At 43.8% G+C, this 18,181-nt stretch overlaps 1 protein-coding gene across 4 annotated transcripts in view; it reads right to left on the bottom strand.

Moving 5' to 3' along the window:
- The window catches only part of C7PH3orf52 (chromosome 7p C3orf52 homolog), a 383,974-nt gene that overhangs the window by 197,364 nt on the left and 168,429 nt on the right, over positions 1-18,181 (bottom strand). The window lies entirely within an intron of this gene.

Below are 18,181 nucleotides of genomic sequence, written 5' to 3'. Positions count from 1 at the left end.
TTTTATCAATACATTAATGTACGAACGAGTGGAGGGGGAAAGTATTTTTTTTAAATGTATTTATATATGTATTCAGTTCTAAAATAACTTTTAACAAAACGTATCAATTATTAAACCATTTCATCCAATTGACATTTCTGTTTGTTAATTATTGGCTTAACAAGACATCTACTAAACAAACTAAAACCCATTAAAAACTAATAAAAACTTGAATACAACTTATTCCAATAAAAAATAAATAAAAACAATTTACACTCATTTTAAATCAATTTTTCGCTACCGGTTTCCTATTTCATAGCTTAAATTTCAAAATATCTGTACCACTAAATTCCAATAATAGTCTAAAAGAGACAGAATATTCATATTAAAATTCATGTACATAAAATAATGTTGAAAACCGCATCAAAACCATATAAAACATCTCCCTACTTTATTAGATATCTGACTTTTTGTTCCCCCAGATTTGTGACTTTCTCTCACTATCACTATACTAACTTTAAACTTTGCTCCACCCTATACCATACCCAATAATGTGCAATGTGCAATGAATCCAGTTCAGAGTTTAAACAATAGATCCAAAAAGTCTCTGACTTGATCGTGTCATAATTATGAGCAAATGTGTGTCCAACATACTCACGTATAAAGATCTCATTATCATGCACTCGGTTAACACTTGTTTCGCCGATCCGTGGTTATTGGGGAGCTGTCACAGTCGGCAGAATCGCTTATCCTGAGGGATACCCAAGCTAATTCCTTGGAGTGTAAGTAAAGGGAGTTGAATTGTGCGTAGTCTCAACATAAAGCTTGTTCCTGCAGGACTCAGGCTCTTCAACAGGTACCACTGGGTTGTCAGATATCGATGGGATGTCAGTGCCAATGCACTGTAATTATGTAGGTTGGATACATGTATATAGTTTTTGTTCCAATCCCATAAATTTGCCTTCCTGGGCATAGAATCTTTAATTGCTTCAAAGTTGATCCAAAAGTCCGGCTGGGGCTGCTAATTTATGGTACTAAAGAAGTCAGATTTAACTCTTCAAAATTGTTCCCACGCCCAGAGAACCATGTATTGGTATCAAAATGGATCAGCTACCACACCAGCGGTGAAAGTATCAGACCTAAGAGTGAGCACTGATAGTTAATGAAACTGTCGACATACTGATGGTTTTACACTTGGTGGCTCTATAGAAAGGTGCAGAATGGAGAAACAGGAAAGTGAGTTAGGATTTTAGTGATGTTAGTGAATTGATTTGTTTTCTAAGAGTTGCTGTTCGTTTGTATGTTTTCTAATAACTACCTTGAATTTCAGTAACAGCACCGAGGTAATGAGAGTGTGCTCCAACGAGACACATGTATTACGTCAGTATGATGCAAGAGAAGGAAAATCGTCATGTTTTATGAATAAATATTTGGTTTCACATGCTTTTGGAGGTAATAGAGTTTTCCAATCATGCTAAGGATAGCTCTCAGTCATAGTGGTACTTTACCATTTGTCAGATAGATAGGTCTGGGTCTTGATATGTTATTGTAAATGCATTGTTAGGTACAATGATTTTCCCAATCCCTGCGTCTGCATTTCAGGTTGCAACGCAGTTTCACAAATGTACTTAGGAAGCAGGGATAAGATTACAACAGCAGTTTGAAAAGATGTTTTCTAAAAGAGAAAAGAGGGAATTATTGGATCGGGTTTGGGATGTGGCAAATACAGCCATTGCAGTTTGGGGAATATATCAGGGTTTAGGGTTAAATAACTGTTTAGGGTGATCAGAATGTGCAACAGGGCTTATCTCTTCGTCACACCTGACCAGTACGGACACTAACATCAGCGAGTGGCATGTGACTGGGACACTTAGCACAATACCGCGAGATGAGTTAACTCAATTGATCACTGGGTCTGTGTTGTCAGGGAAAATGATGTAATTAGACATTGCCTGTGAGGAAAGTACAAGACTCCTTGAACGATCGGCTATTCAGCATCAAAGAATATGTGTTGCACACAGCTGACCAAGAATCCTCAGTAACGACTCCGGAATTCCAGAAGAACTGTGGCCCTGGTGACACCTGTGGACGTACAGTGAATAGAGTTGCAAACGCAGAGCATGCATTTTTAAGGCAAAGAGCCCAGTGAAAGGCATGTGGGCTCTGACCAGAAATAGGATCCCTGGCCCTTGGGCAAGCCTCAAATGGGATTGGGTGACTCACAGATGCGTGGGAAGTACGGCCTCCTATGAGGCCCGCAAGGTATCTAATGTCTGTCCCAGAGACAACCTCTGACATAGGGTTAGGAATTGGTGCGAGTTGACAATTATGTCTCTAACATAACAATTATGAGAAGGATCTTTCCAATTAAGAAAATAGAGATAAAAGAGTCTATGTCCATACAAGTTGAATAACACAGGTTGATTAATATTGCAAAGTCGGCGAAATAGTAAAGACCAGTCCGCTTTGGCTCGTTTCCCATAAATACTCCTCATATAATGAAAACAAAGAAGCTAAGTAAAGATGGTTGCACAGAAAGTGCCTAAGTGGGGAACAGTGGGTGCATGATCTTCTGAAAAAGTAAATAAATATATGAATGATTAGCGAGAAAAATGATGAGGGAAAAGGGGTTTCTGTTGCAGGACGGATTGGAACTGTCCCATATGTACTTCAGCGATATTTATACCCCGGCCCTATGACATCATACCACTCGCACCCCTAGTTAATTTGGTCTATTAGCTGACTTTTACTAGGTCTCACTTTCCCTAACTGGCTGAAGCCAGTGATTCTTGCTGGACATGCACAGATATGCACAGATATGGAGGATTAATGCTCGCCAATCCCTCCAGGGTTACTGGCGCAAGGCGGCGGGTCGGCATCCAGTGGATCTGCCCGCCCTGAACTGGTATGAACAATGATAGTTGTTGGATGATGGAAGCCGTCATGTGTCAGAGGACCAACACCCCTTGGCTGATGAGGTACCATGGGAAGGACTTCCCTAGAAGTGATCTCCACCACCTGAAGGGTCAAACCCTACCGGATGTATGATTGGTAAATGTCACTTTCATTTATGAACATTGTGTTAGTGCTCTGTTTTACACTAATAAACTCATTGTTTGCCAGGAGGTGGGATAAACGTGCTGGAGGGCCTAGAAGGAGGCTTTCTCGAATCTTCTGAGTTCAGGTGCCTGTGATCTATGAAGGTGATGGACGCCAACAATTACATCATTTCTGTTTGCCATCAATCCAGATTAAATTTGAGCCAGCGTTTTCTGCGGCACAGATACAAACTCACCTTGAGGGCGGTGTCAAATATGTGAGGTGATATGTCTTGAAGGATAATGACAGATTAGAGTCAGTTGTGGGAAAGGCTATAAAAATGGTCAATAAAGCCACAGGTTACATAAGAAATTGTCAGTGAAATAGAGGCACACTGCTGCAAGCCTCATGCTGCCTGAAGATCCCCACATATAAGACGGGGAGACTGGGACGTCGCTCATTTTCTGTTATAGTGTCAAAAGCCGAATTACACTTCCTTTAGCTGCTCGGTTGTAATGTGATGGCAAATCTGCAGAGTTACCGACAAACTCGATTCCCATTAGCGCCACTTGGTCCGTGGATTCACAACAGGATTACAAGTGGAGGTAGGGTGATGTTAATCCCCATTCTTTATGGACTCCATGGGTATCTCGGCAGAATTACTGCTAGCAGTAATTTTGCCAATTTTGTTGATTTTTGCCAGTAAGATGGACGATTTACCTTAAGCTTCTTGCTGGAGGTAAATCCTCCATTTTACAACTACATTTGCAGTGCTGTGGTGCGATAATGCAGTGGTAATGCAGCAGTAACTAAATTACTTCTGCATCACCGCCGTTGTAACCCACACTGGATACTTGTAATGAGGCCCATTATCTTGGACTCAAATGACACAAGTGTGGACAACTCTATGCTACATCACTTCATCCTCAGAATGTCTTTCTGAATGAGCTCAGAAGGTTTTACTGAAGAATTTAAAGGCAACTTTCCTGAATGTACCCTGCACTAATCAGAATCTAGGCTGCTGCAAATAGCATTGTAAAAGATTTCCAGCACAGTAGGATATAGGACATTTGGAGGAAGGTCCCATTGACAATGAGTGTCCTGTTGTATCCTGCAGCCATTAGACCTTTCTCCTATGCCAGCTACAGTTTACACAGGGCCTCATTACAAGTTTGGCAGTAATATTGTGGTAAATCCACCAGAATGCCACCAAACGGAATTACTGCCACTTGGTCCAGCATAATTACCGCCAGATTACAAGTGGTGATATGGCAGTGGTAGTCCTCATTGGAAATGCTGGAGGTAATTCCACTGCCTTACTGCCAAAAATATGTAAAATCAGCAGAATTACCGCTGTGATAATTCTGCTGATTTTACATATTTTTGGCAGTAAGGCAGTGGAGTTACCTCCAGCATTTTGCCATTCTTTCCCACGCCACCGTACTTGTAATGAAGCCCTTTCTCACGAATTTGAAAGCAGCAGTCTCCATGGCTTTAGAGTGCTCCAACGCTAGTTCAGTGGGTTAGGTGCTGGCATCAGCGATTGCACAGCAGGTTCTAGTCATGAGTTTGAATCCTAGCAGAAATGACTCAGGCCTTCATTAGTGTGATGTCCATTAAATGAGTACCATCAAGTTGTGTAATTACAACACCTAATGTTGCCGTGGTTAGAGGTCATTGCAATTTGGCGTGAATAGCTACATGAAAACATGCCATTTTGAATGTAACGCGTGAAATGATGGCTACATGCCAAGCACTTAAATACACATACCTTGTGTGCACTGATTATGCACCGATTTGAAAAAATGAGCACATAATTTGCTAATGCTTTTAATCTTAATTCTTTACTAGATTAAATCTGTTTTTTAATGGAAAATAGAAAACCTAGAAACAAACAGTAAAACTCAATCACCAAACATTTACTGTCAAGAAATGTAAATGTTAACGCGTGTCTGGGAAACAAAATCCACATGTCTTCCATTTCCTAAACGTAGGACATCAATGGCTTTCTCAATTATTGGAAAATGGGAGATTTTAAATTGGAACTCATCAGTGTTCTGAGATGAACTCTTGCAAACCTAGCACTGTTGAAGGTAAAAGCTGATCGGGGGTATAAAACACCTGACCTATCCCAGAATTCTCCTGTTTTCTTTTCTGTCCATCCTGTCAGTGTATCTTGCAAAGCCCTGCTGGGCAGTTCTCCTCATTTCCCAAATAGGCTGCTCACATCCCTCCTCAGTCACTGACAAAGTTGGACATAGGAGGGGTGGGCGGCCCGGGGCTGTTGAGTATGTGGCACTTCTGGACTTTCAGCTGCGGGTGAACTGGGGTGTCAACGCCTGTGGAGTGCTCTCCCTTGGCTTGCAATTTGCAAGGCGTGGGAGGTCAGCAGTACAGGAGTTGACGTGGTATTCTGTGGGAGCACCATATTGTGATAATTGGATGGCTGACACTCTTTCAAGGGATACTGGAGATACAGTGAGCACGAGGTGAAGATGGTGACTGGCATGTCTTGGTCGCTGTTATGCTCTTTAAGAATCACATGATATTATATATCGAACAACATCATGTCTTTCATTTTATTTAAACTTTTAGGCAGTGCTGGCGCTACCCAGACTGTTTTGAAGCACTTCACAAATTTCAAAGGGAGGGGGTGAAAAAGAAGTTACAATGTTTTCAGAACAGTCTAGAAAGATTAGGATAGACAAAGGATGGCAGGGGAGGTGGTCAGGCATGATTAGATGCGGGAAGAGGTCGTTTCTGAGGTTTTTGCAGAAGGTGATGATTGAAAGGCATTGCAGACATGGGGAGGGAGGGTGCTCCATGCCCTGGGTTACCAGTGGATGAAGGTTTACTTTTGTGTGCAAGTTAGCTTGCAGAGAGGGATGGGAAGGAGATTTTGGTTGGCGTCATTGTTGTTTGTGTGGGTGATGTGTTTTAGTTTGTTGTGAAAGCAGGATTGGGTTTTCAGGTGGATGGCCTTGTATATGATGAAGGGCTGTTGAAAGAAATTCTCTGTTGAGCCATTTCTCTGCTCCAGGACACCCAATGTTAGTGGGGAATCAAGCAGATCCTTGCCAAAGCAGAATACTGCAGAATAAATAAAGGCTTAATAATAAGTTTCCATTATATCTTTTAATTAGAACCCAGTGACAGGGAATCCGGTTGTTTGAAATGATCTTATTGGTCCTCGCCGGGTCGTTATCCGGCCGGGAAAGATTTACCGGCTGCTGTTCCTCCGCATCCCACGTTGTTCCTTCGCTTTCTTCCTCAGGCCGCCATCGAAAGGAAGAAAGGATTATGTGTAGTCCCTTGGCCCGATCCATGGAAGCCATTTATTTTGTTTATCTTTTTTTCTTTACTTTTCAATGATCGCCATGGAAAGGCCATTGAAAGGGAAAAGGGACTACTTGCAGTCCCTCCTCCCCGATCGCTGGCGGCCATTTTATTTGTTTACCTTTTTTCTTTACTTTGCAATGGTTGCCATGAAAAGGGAGAAAGGAGTAGGGACTACATGTAGTCCCTCCTTCCCGATCCCTGGCAGCCATTTTATTAGCTTTTTTTCTGCAGTTGAGTAACGGTTGGAATGCCGTTTCTCAACTCGAGAAAAGTTATTATTAGTACCCCTGGTACAATGTGCCACAGTACTAATAGCAATAGAACCCTCGCTGGGGGGAGCATTACTGGTCGGGAAAGCCCCCCGGGGCTAAATTTAAGCCCTTGCTTGGCTCGAGCTTCTAACAATCACCTTGGGGGCATTAGCCTAGCAGTAATAACCCTCTCCTCGGGTTCTATTTCTTCAGTAACCTGGGAATAGTTATTAAGAACCTCCCCCTGATCCACTTTAACATAGTAATGCTCAAATGAAAGGAACATCAAGAAATATCACAAAAACATATCATGAGCACGGGCGTTCGCAGTTTTTTTATATTTAAATAGGGAGTTGATGGAAAATGTGCTAACATGTTTGGTTATTTGTGAGGGTATGTGTAGAAAGGGCAATAAAATAAGATAAATTGCAGTTTTTTGTTACATTGAGAAAGTGGCACAAGCCAGTTCGATGCAGTTACTTCCGGGCTAGGCTCATGTTATACTCACCTGTCATAAAACACACATTTTGTGGGCACCAGTAACTCAATGATAAAACTAGACATGAAGCAATCAAACACATTGCTTACACTCATGACACGAAACAGAAAGAGCATGAAGGACCAAAGGAAAGATTGACATATTATGGCCTATGCCAATAGGCACGTTGACAAAGTCCCCTGCCTACCCCTGTGGAGTTCTAGTGTGGTAACCATTCAGGCTGAATACATCCTCAAGCTAATTGGCTCCGGGGTGGTATGGGATGATCCCTTAGTCACCCCACTTAACCTCCTCCATAAGACAAACGATAGTCATAGAGGACCCACTCAATGACACCGACCCTTCGGGAAACTGCCAAGAGGCACCATAGTACAGGAACTGTCAAAAACCTACCACTTACCAGCAAACCTATGCACACAGGGCCAGAACCTCAGCCCATTTGTATGATGGACCATTTCAGCAACACTGTCCCTTTAAGGAATGGTGATTTGAAGCAGTCTAGTCGGCAATATAGAGTATATGGAGCAAATAATCAATATCCCACTCTAGAGCCTGTACAGACAGGGGGGCCCTCTGACACATTTTGTACAACCTTGCTTGCTATCTGGTGCAGACTTCAGGAGATCACAAAAAACTCAAACGCAGCCCACAGAGTGAGAGACCAAAGATGCCTCTGACAGTGCCAGCAGCTCTTGCTTCATGAGTGGAGCAATTACTGGGCAAGGGGGAGAGATTAAAACATGTACGTCGCACTTACTAGCATTTTCAAATACTTGACGCTGGGCTCCCTCAGCTCCATGTAGACCACAGCAATGACCAATATAAAATCCAAATGGGTGCCTTCTAAAGACTTGGCCGATCTTCCCAGTCAATTAGTGAGCTGAGGTGAACAAATTAACCACAGCCAACCCCAGTTCCTTACTAACTTGCCACCACAGGGGCAGACATTACAGATAGTCCTGTCCACTGGGAGAGGTTACAGGGTTATATGAGCCAAGGCTCTCAGTCAGGGAATGTGGATTTTTGGAGAAGGAGCCACTGGCAAGAGTTCGGCAACAGCTGGAAAGTGGAAGGAGTCAGGAGCCTGGAGAGAATAAAAAGGAGCTTTGAAAGCAGGAGGAGTTTGAGATAAAGGAAAAGTTGGGAGAGGAGGTTAGACGGGGAGAAGGAGGTGCAAGAAAAATTGAGGAAGAGGGTGGTCAACATCAGGAGTTGGTAGAGGAGGTTGGCAGAGACCAGGAGTAGGTTGAAGGAGTTAAGGAGGTAGGTACCTGATAAACATCAGAAGAAAATGGAAGAGGAGATTGGCAGAGACTAGGATGAGGTGGAAAAAGGAACTGAACAGGAGGCTGGTAAATATCTGGTGGGTGGTATCGAAATACATTGTTGGAGATAAAGAGGCGGTGGAAGACAGAAAGTCAGAGGAGGTTGGTAGACATCGTGAGGAAGCAAGATGGAATAGAAAAGGTGGCTGGTGAGGCCAGGAAAGATCGCAATCTGAAGGGGTTTAACTCATGCCAAGGACAGGCAAAAGAGCATAGTGCAGTGTTAATGAGGGCCACAACCATTATAAGGAGATGTCCAGGAGCGGAGACTCTTAGACTTTGGCAAATCAGAACCCCTTTTACTTGGGAAGAAAGAGGAAGCTAGACAATTTTCTATGGCTCTACCGAATGCTCCTCGAGAAGCTCCTCCAGATTTCCGGAAATTTGAAGGCAGTGCCCAGTCACTTACAAGGTGCAGGAATTGCTCAAGAGCAACACTAAGAGACAGAAGAAGGGTCCAGGAAAGTTTGAAGCCCAACCTAAGGTTGCCAAGAAAGCCACTGAGCAAGAAAAGAGTAAAGGACAAAACCCAATCCCCTTAAAACCCAGAATTCAGAACACATTGGGCAGTATTGAAATCCAAAGTCTTGAATTGACTATCTGCAATACCTTCCCCATTTTGTTATTTTAGCTCATTCTATGTTAAACCGAAAAGTAAACATAGTGCTACTTCAACAGAGAGGGGCAAAATCAACGTCAACATATTGCTACTTCAAGAGACAAATCAAGAGAAAAGAGATATCCAGGCACTGATACCACGAAGTTGTGGAGTGCAGAAGTGCTATTCTTCCTATGTGAGGTGGTTGCCACTTTTATTCACAAATTATTAACATTCAGACTTCATCAACAGATACAAGACGAGGAGGGGAGTTTTGTACTGGCTGTTGGTGAAGTACAAGCACCCAAATTGGTGATACTAAATATATTTGTGCCAAATGTCGATGCCCCCGACTTCTACACTACTCTTGTAGGCCATCTGAACCATTTTCTCGAATATACAATTATTTGGCCAGGTGACTTTAACTTTGCATTAATCTCCTGCATGAATATGGCAAAAAATGTAAACCGTACAATCCCCATTTTGATCCAAACTGGGGGTGAAATTGCGCATTTGTATTCTTTAAAGGACTTACAGAAAAGCCACCCCCTTATATGCGAGCCAACATGTATTCTGCAACTGCACACAATGCAATGTCCAGCGTAGACTTCATAAAGGCTCCTAGTTCACTGCAAAATGACGTAACAGTTGTCAAGTTCTCCCCAGAACCTTATCGTACCACTCCCCAGTAACAGTAGTAATGATACCCAGACAGACCCACAAGTATCTCCTGCTGATTTAAAGAAGATTCCCTCACAGGTTAGGCATTCAAATTATCCTTTGAAGCAGATATCATAACACACTTTCAAAATAATCTAATAAGGATTTAATATGGGAGGCAGTGTAGGTTTATAGTAGGGGCATGGGCATATCCTGGAAACATTGAATACCTAACCTAAGGGCAATCAGAAACATTGTGATCCAATTGCAAACTGAATCAAAACAGTTATCGTGACAGTATGCCATAACAGGCAATCCATCCATCCCGGGGATGCTAAACAAAATATAGATACATTCAGGGAGGAGGTTAACAAAGAAATTAAAGTCATGAAGAGAATCCAAAATGCCAGGTACTATGGTGAGGGAGGAAAGCAAGGCACAGTCTAGCATGGTCAATCCGAAATAAACTAGGGCAAAAAATTATCGAAGAGATAATAAAAGACAATTCGGAAACATGCAGAATGAATAAAGACATAAACCAGAGATTTCATACACAGTACAAAGCCGTACACAAACTGGGGTGGTGGAAGAAATGTAAGCAGTGATTACATCTCCCCTTTTCAGTAAAGCCATGACAGCTAGCCTAACTTTAGGCCCCATATTATGTTTTAATGTACAATGTGGCCCTAGACTCACGTAATCTATGGGACAGGACTCAGTGCACCCCTTGCAAACTCAAACCCAATAAACGTTCAGAACTCTGTTCCCCTAATCACCCTCTCTCATTGATTAATACTGATAATAAGACACTAGCTAACATCCTGACCATACAACTCCTATCTAACATGTAAACTTTAGTCTTGTAAGATCAGGCGGGGTTCATCCCAGGTAGAGCAGCTCCAATCAAACATGGCTTTTCACACTTATACACAATATATTACATGAGCACCGAACATGCTTCGCCACTTTGAATGCAGAAAATGCCCTTGATTGAGTTGATTGACCCTTCCTATGTTATGTAGAGGTCGAAATTAAGATTTCATGAGCAGGGGCTAAAACTAGCTCCTGAGTATCGGCCATCACTTAGTAGGCAGGTGGCTACCGCTGGAGAACCAGGATCTAGCATCTTAATGCTTTTAATGTCTTTTAGTTGTCTTCATACACATTCCCAGATACAGAAAGTTAATGTCACAAAGGTATGTTTGTATGGCACCAGTTTGCCTCAGGAGCCAAAAGTAGCTCCTGATAGTGGTTGGTGTCAAGCTAACCAGGCTCTCCTGGGCTAGAAGCAGGAGCCCTATTCTGTGTAAAAAGGTTATGGGTTGGTAGTACTTAGCCAATTTTAGAGCTCTGTATTCACAACTTAAAGCAAAGGTCTTGACCAATGGCACGATCACGTCACATTGTTGAGAAATGCCTAGCAAATATGTGTCTTCTCACCATGTCTTTTGATGATTAATGAATGGCATGTTTCTTTCGAAAATACCATCCTTACAGAGGACTACAAACAGATACACCTACAAGGATAAACTCCCTGTATGCTGATATCCTGCTCTAGAACACAGGCACAAAAAACTATATTCACAATACAGTAGCACACGTTAACAGGCAGTGGAGGGAAAAACAAAATGATTCAGAAAAAATCTTGCCCACCACATACAGTGATAAATCATTCAAACAATTACATTTATTGCACGCTTAACATAAATGGTTTAAAAACCGAGGATAAATGCCTCAAAAAAGAAATGTTTTAAATTTAAGACAATTTAGTACATGAAACTTGAGTGAGGTTAGTACGTGTATTATTTCTCTGCTACTCCCCAGAATGTGATTGTGCTATAAAAACTGCACTGATACATGTACCAACCTCACTCAAGTTTCATGTACTATATTGTCTTAAACATAGTGAACATAATGGCTTCCCAAATAGCTGTTTGCGTCTCCACCCATTCCTCCTCTTCTAGAGGCCCCAGATCTTGCTTCCATTTGACTATGGTGCCACCTACTACCTGCAAGGTTTTGTTGTTGATTGTCTGGTACAATTTTGTGAACGCCTTCTTACCTATCTCCTCGGTGAACAAGTTAACCTTGAGGAGCGTTTGGTCTAGGATATCTTTTTCCCTCCCAAACCTCCCAAATTGGTTATGAATAGCATGCTGCAGCTGCGTATTTGCGTATAGATCTCTGGGACCTAGTCCATATCTCACGCTTAGATCTGGGAACATTTCCAACTTTACCCAGTTAAGGATATCACCCATTTTAGTAATCCCTCTGCTTGCTCACGTCCTCTGCCTCCCCAATTTGTACACTTCCAGGATATTTGGGTTGTCCTACAGCGGTGTCATTATTGTTATTATCCTTTTGCATCCCATGCCTTTGGTAACATCCTGTCTAGCATCTATGGCCCTTTGCCCTGCCGGCGGCAGTTCTTGTTTCCCAGGACTCCCATATAAAATTAGAATCAGGTGCCTATCCCCGATGGCTGTGTGCTTCAGCCTTATGAGTGCCACAGCCTTGCCCTTAAAGATCCACTCATTAGGTACCACTAGTTGCGATGCCCAGTAATATTTACAAATGTCCAGAGTCCCCAGCGTCCCTTTCCACACCGATCTAATCAGGATTTTGAGGGCTAGCCTGCGCACACTGGTCCCCCATAGTATGCCCCGGATTAATGACTCAATCCTAGTAAAGAGTGACTTAGGAACCTTTGAAGGGGAATTCTTCAACACATATAAGTCTGGGGAGCACAAACATTAAAAAAGATTCTCTCACCTCACCACAATCAATGGCAAAGTTGCCCAGTGTTTTCATCGACCTGTAGCCTAGTCAGGATGGGATTCAGGTTTTATAAGAATCCCTGCTCCCCACCTGTATCTTGATGCCTGCCCAGGTACACAAATGGCTCCCCAGTGACCTGCATGGGACACTGCTCAGGGATCGCTTCGACCCCATAATTACCGGCACCAAGATCGATTTACCCCAGTTAATTTTCGGCCCAATATATTCCCCGAAGGTCTGTATAGTTCCATAGCTCTGGGGCGTATGTGCTTAGTTTCCTCTAAATATATTAAGAGGTTGCCCACGTATAACGAAATAAGGTCCTCTCATCTCCCTACCCACGGGAAGCCTCAAAGGTAGCACTCTGATCTGAATATTTTGGCTAATGGTTCTATTGCCAGGAGGAACAGAAGCAAAGACAGGGGGCATCCCTGCGGGTCCCCCTCTGAAGTGAGAAACCCTCTGTATGCGTTCAGCCAAACCCTGGCTGGGGAGTTAGCACACAGTGGCTTGACCCATGCCATGTATTTATCCCAAAACCCGGCTTTGCCCATTGCCGCCCACAAGAATTCCCATCGTATTCAGTTGACTGCCTTTTCAGAATCCACGCAATAATAGCATGTGAGCCCTGTAGGTCCTTTATCATGGCTAACGCATTATGCAGCCTTCTTATGTTCAGTCTTGTGGCTGTCCTTGGAACAAAGACACATTGGCTCAAGTGGATTCAGTGATGTATTACTCGAAGCAGTCTATCTGCCAAAATCTTGCCTTGTATTTTTGTTTCCCCATCAGCAGTGAATTCGGCCAATAGCAGGAACAGTTCCTTCAGCTTCCCTTTCTTGTGGATTACACAATACTGTCCATCCTCAGATCCTCTGGCAGTTCACCTCCATCCCTGCGTTCCAGAAATATGTGGCACATAGGTTTCTTCACTCTTTCTCCTAAATTCTTCCAAACTCAAGCAGAACCCCGTTCGGTCCCGGGGCATTGCCAGATTGCAGACAGGCAACAGTCTCTTGCACCTCCTCAATCAAGATCTCCTTCTCCAATTCTTCTCTAGCTCAGTCCCCAATTCCGACAGGTTCACCCCTTCTAGATATTCCCTGATCTTCCCCATGTCTGCCCCTCCCTCTCCTGGTATAACACATGGTAATATTGCAAAACCTCTTCCACTATTTGTCTTCCCCATACCAGACCCCTGTCCCCCCTGTCCGAATCACCCTGATCTATCTGGATTCTTCCTACCTTCTTTCTAGCCAGGTGTAAGGAGAAATGGCAACCCACAAACCAGACCATAGAAATAATTCAACAGGCCAAATAATCACTGCACCTCTTTGCAAGGGAAAACAAGGTTTATTACATGCAAAAAGGTCTCAGATAGTCCTGTAGAACTCAGCGCTTTGATGCCTCCGGGCCATAGTTTGCACTTTATTAATCATAAATAAATAGATAAATAAATGGAACTGAACTAACACGGAGCTCATCACATCTCAAGAAGTTACAGGTTATATAGCAGAAAATCGCAGAATTTGAATATGTAGGTTTCAATGTTATCCCACCACCCTCATTGGCTACCACCAATAGAACATGCTAATATCCGCCTATATTCCCTTGACCGATTGGCCATGTCTTATCTGAACCCATTCCCCTAGACACGTGGCCTGCTACATCATCACTGACAAATCCGGATACAGGTTTGTTTCCGTTAGACTTATTAACACACTAATAAATTGAGACCGTCATGTGGAGTGCACCCCAACATTCCAGACATGTTCAAAGTAAACTGGAGAGGCCAACTCTGCTGATAATAGGCCTTCTCATTATACCAGGCGCCATGGAGCACACAAGCTGCACCCCGGCCTTGTACTGAGTTTATTGGCATCACCTCTGATCCTCCTATCCCAAATCATGGAGCGTCCAGACACAGCTCCCCCCATTTCTCCATCCAACCACATGTGCTCGGTCATGACATGACCAGGGCACCGCTCTTGAGTCTGAATTTCAGGGATTTATTGGTGTTTGGTTGTACGTGTGATTGTAATTCAAATGGGATGAAAGCTCTTGGGTGGGGGCACTAGTGCTCTAATTCTTCCCTGGCCTCTTGGCATCACAAGACCTCATGCCCTTATTCTCATGAATGTGTTATTCAAAGGGTGCATCCCTTCATGCTCTTCCTTCAACTAACATTTGTTCTCACCACCTTCAGACCCTGCAACTGGATACAATTAGTGCTTATCTGTGTACCATGGGCCTCATTCCGAGTAGGGCGCTACGGGATACCGGGAACTGGTAAGGAGACCGGTGCCGGTAATCCCCTACCACCCAATTCCGAGGTCCCTCAACGGGAACCGTAAGGGATGTGTGGTCGGACCACACGTCCCTTACGGGTCCCGCTAAGGGACCAGGGCTCAAATAACGGGCTTGCCATTCGCGAGCCCATTATTTGCGCCCTCCCCATTCCCATTGAGCCCTATGGGGGCTCAAATGTGAATGGGGAATGGTTTGTTCAATGGGGACTTGCCGGTCCCTCCAGGGTCGGAATGGACCGGTAAGTCCCCATTGAACAACACCAGAGGCGGTACCGGTATGGGAGGCAGCCATGGAGGTAATTGCTCCATGGCTACCACCATATTCGGAATGAGGGCCCATGTGTGCGTCTGGCCTTGCCTTCTCTCCTGGGGAATGGGAAGGGGGATTTGAACTTTTTTGCCTGAATGGGACGCTGTGTGTGCATCCCAACATAGGCCAGCATTTTCCCTGTTTTATCCCCAGTCTCATATACCCTGGCATTAGATACCCTGAATGCTTTCATAGCGTCATCCGCTGCTATCAATTTGCACTACAGTGTGGCCTCTTTGCCTTTAATGACCTCTCCCTAGCATAAGCCCTCTCTCTCCTTAATAGCTAGCTCCAGAGCTTCCATTTTCACCTCTATGCCCTTTTGGTGTCTGCCATTCCCTACCATTGATCTTCCCCTAAGGACAATCGTATATGCCTACCACGGAGTGCATCTACTCGCCACAGTTCTTTCATTTAATACAAATTATTCCTCCATCTCTCCCTTCATCCTTTCCATTATCTCTTCATCAGGTAGGTAATAGGCAATCAGCCTACATTGGCCTTGCCCCATCGGCTCTAGCCCAGATACCGTCATCAGTAGGGGGCGTGATCTGAGATTCACCCCTGAAAATACTCTTGTTTTATCATTCGTCCCAACCCTGTGCACGGAAGTAAAAAGTAATCTATATGGGAGAAGGTTGCATGTGCCCCAGAGTAAAATGAGAACCCTGCTTCCCCATTTCCTCGTCCATCCTTTCCTCCATCTGGCATACCTTCTTACTGTGGAGCTGCATTTCGTCCTGCAGGCGAGTTGTAATGTCCTCAATAGCTGATATTCTCTTCTCGGCCTCCCCCACTCTCACCGATACCTATATTCAAGTCCTGCCTTACCAGACCAATGTCCAGCCCCACTGTGTGGATCTTCTGCTCCAACATTACTCTCGCCTCCTGTATTGCCGCTAATATCTCCTGCATGGGGTGGCTTACTGCAATCTCCCCATCTTTTTGGGGCATCTTTGTCCCACCCTCTCTCTCCTTCCTTCAAGTTGCTGGTGGCATACGCATCTATTCTGGGCTGGACACTTGTCATCTTCTGCTTCTCCTTGTCCCTTGTCATATTCTGTGCAGCCGCAGCTACGGGGTGTGCTCCTTTCCTCCTTCTGCCTTATAAGTGTCCGTCTCCATTGGAATGCACAGGTGGCCTCAGAGAATACTCCTTCTGCCCCAGTCCTTCAGAGCAGTCCCCCATATCTCTGGAGGATGGGTGTTGCCTTTGCACAAACCCATGTGATTTGGGCCACTGCCCACTTTGCCACCTGTATGGGGTGCAAACTCCCTCTATTGCATGCCACCAAAGGACTCAGCGTTAATCCACTTGCTTTGGTTTCAGACTCCCATGGCTTCTATGCCTCACCACAGGCACCTGCCCCGTGTCGATTTGGGCCCTCCACTCTCGGCAATCGGGGGAGGTATGCAGAGGCAGGTTCTAGAGCCTGCCGAGCTCCACCGCAGGATATACTTTTTAATCTTATTTTTGCAAGATCATACTTTATTTTAATTTTAAAACTCTCCTTTGTTGGTACAATTTCTATGTATGTGTAAAACTTGCCCATAGGGAAATTGGTACCATAATGATTTAGGATTACATCTATTGTATCTCAAAAGGGTATTACTCATTGCCAGTTTCTCAAAGATGTTATTTGATGTTGATTGCTTTCTTAATATACTGCCTGGCCTAAATAGCTAATTTCATCATTACAAAATTAACTTGTGAAATGTATATGTTCATCTTGATGATTAACGGATTTATTGAAGAGTGTGGCTTCTTCTAGACTCCCTTCCCCATATCATCAAGATTTCGTCTATAAATTTACACCAAAATCTTCGGTGGCCATTTAATGGATTACTATATGAGCAAATATGATTTTCCTCAAAGTACTCTAATTACACATTTGCCACATTGGGAGACCCAATGTCGCCCGTTTTGCTACCATTAATTTCCTGGTATATTTGTCTGGCATATTGAAACAAGTGTTTGTGAGCGTCATAATGGCATACTACATTATGAAGCGGTTGGGCATCACCAGCAACGTCATTCTCGCTTTCACATTCTTGGGATTACTCTCAGAGATTGAAACTGTGGGATGCTAGTATCCAAAAATAATATGCAACAATATATAATGTAATGTAGAATGGTCTTGGATAGCCACTTTTGCCATTTGTGCTGGCATCGCTGAGTGTGGATCTGTAAGGAAAGAGTGAGGAGGGGGGTCATTAGAGGGATAGTAGGAGAGGCAGATGTGAAACCTAATCTTTGCAGGTTGGAAGTACCTAGGTCCTGAGCGTCATTCTCCTTTCTGTGGGTTTAGCACAGATCTTTGGGAGTATGTTATCCGAGGAAAGAGGTCAAGATCTGATAAACTGCAGCTATTTGGCTCTGATTAGCTGCTGATGTGGTGGAGAGTGATAGGGTGAAAGAGGAAATCTTAGTCATAGTGTGATTAGTGTTGATGTGCTAATGACTAGGCCTGTGGTGTCTGTGGGGGATTTGCCTGTGTAGTGTAAGGTAGTGGATTTGTTAGGATGAAGAGGGGAGTAGGCAAAACAACCTGGTCTCTTCTCTGCACTCCTACAACTGACCTCCTGTAGACATGTCCGTTTCCCTTTCTCTGTCAATCTCAGCTCCCTAACCCATTCTCTTTTTCCTAAATAGATACATTGTGCTCTATATGCAAAAAGGATATGGGCATAAGCAGATGAGGGAAGGGGAAGTCTGAAGGCTCCACCCATTACCATTGGCTACATGCTAATGATTATAGGAGGCGAGAACATTTGGTTTAGAGAAAAGTAGGATTGAAATATGAGGAAGCCAGGCTTCCTTTTCACCTTCCTTAGCATGTTGTTTGGCAGACTGACAGGCACATCCAACCTTGCTTTAACTTCCTCGGGTACTGTGCTCAGTGGCTAGCTCTGAATTTTGCCTGTCATTGCAGCAGACAACGTTGGCCAAGCATTAATCTGGTGATCAGGATGGAAGCCAGGCTCCCTCAGTATGTTTACCAGAGGTCTTACCTACTGTCTTCCACAAGCTTCCAACAGCTCCTCACACAGGGGCCAAAATGAAATGAACTCCCTCCCCCACGTCATGGAGACC

Source organism: Ambystoma mexicanum, chromosome 7p, assembly GCF_040938575.1.
Source record: "Ambystoma mexicanum isolate Mex_15411 chromosome 7p, UKY_AmexF1_1, whole genome shotgun sequence".
Classification (NCBI taxonomy): Eukaryota; Metazoa; Chordata; class Amphibia; order Caudata; family Ambystomatidae; genus Ambystoma; species Ambystoma mexicanum.
Note: the sequence above shows the minus strand (reverse complement) of the source record. Positions and strands in the feature narration are given on the sequence as shown.